This window comes from Macadamia integrifolia, unplaced genomic scaffold (assembly GCF_013358625.1).
Source record: "Macadamia integrifolia cultivar HAES 741 unplaced genomic scaffold, SCU_Mint_v3 scaffold3155, whole genome shotgun sequence".
Taxonomy (NCBI): domain Eukaryota; kingdom Viridiplantae; phylum Streptophyta; class Magnoliopsida; order Proteales; family Proteaceae; genus Macadamia; species Macadamia integrifolia.
The window spans coordinates 12,173-13,668 of NW_024869250.1; positions in this window are offsets into that span (position 1 = coordinate 12,173).

A 1,496-nucleotide genomic window follows, 5' to 3' on the forward strand; every position below is an offset into this window, starting at 1 on the left:
ATTAGTTGGTATGTACTTACCACTCTTTATAGGAAGGAAGTAATAAACCTACCTACTTAATATGTGTATATGTATGTACGTATATTTACGATATTATTGCATTCATCATCCCCTATAATATCCTACAGATCCGATAATAATTAATTAAGTAGGTACCTACCTCCTCGCTATAGTGGTGTTATTCAAAAAGGTAGGTACCTAGCTTTTATGACCAATCTGTTTTCGTCGTCTATCCATTGCGACCGCCCTATATATACCTAACTACATTTTCTAGTTTCTCCTACCTGCACATATTGTTTAGATGAATAGGTACAGCTAAATAACTGCGTCACCTGTTTTTATTACTACTATACTTCTACGAAACGAACGGACCTCTGCCCGCCTGCCTGTCTACGACTGTCTGGTTGTAAATCACCAACAATTGAGCCAACTGTAGCACGCGCCGGCAGGGAAAGGTAATAAACTAATAATCACCTCTTTTAGCCAACTTAAATAGATAAGTACCTACCCGATATTGTTCGGTAATGTTGAAAGGGTATTTTTTTGGTGTTTGTTACCACTTACTTAGTAGGTAAGGTAGCTAATGGCCTACCGAACGATTGTTTGTTGCGGCGGGCGGGTGGCGCTTCTGCATTAGGTAGGTAGGTAGGTAGGTAGGTAGGTAGGTAGGTAGGTAGGTAGGTAATAATAATATCCACGGACAAGTCACACAGATTGAACCAGCCCCAAGCTAAGATCAATTAAGTCTTGTGTTATGGGTGCTAGCCAACGATATACTTAAGACAATATACTAGATACACATTATTACACGTATAAATAACACCCAGATCCGAGACAATTTAATAAAGAGCATTTTCTAATTTGATTGACCCGGCCGGGAATCGAACCCGGGTCCATTGGGTGAGTGACCATGTCTCAGACCATCACACCTACTCGGACGTCAAAGGTAGGTAGGTACCTACCTACCTATCGTATTGTTATTTGTTGCTACTGTATATTGTTATTGTTTGTTTGCGTATTATGTTTCACTCGTCTCTAGATGTATGCGAAACTTGTTTACGTTTCCCTCTCATTGTGAAAAGTGAAATAGTTAGTTGCGGATAGATATGTTAGCCCTGAAAAGGGCTTTTTTTTGCTCGACGTGCCTTCTAGGCACGCGCGATCATTCGCCGTAGTGCGGGTTGTAATGCGCAACACACATCCCTCCCGGTCGATCGTAGCACAGTTTGACAGCACGGACACGACACGGCAACTTTTGCTGGCTGGCGTGCGAGCCGCGCTGGGCATAACGTAAGTACAACAACCATCCGATCGGTGGGGTAGCGAGTTGGCGCGTTTACTTCTTGGCAGCGGCGGCTTTCTTCGCGGCGGGCTTGGCCTTAGGGGCGGCAGCCTTCTTAGGCTTGGGCGCCTTGGGCTTCTTCGTCGGAGGCTTGGCGGTCTTCTTAGCCTTGGGCGCTGCGGCGCTCTTGGCCTTGGCGGGGGCGGCGGCCTTC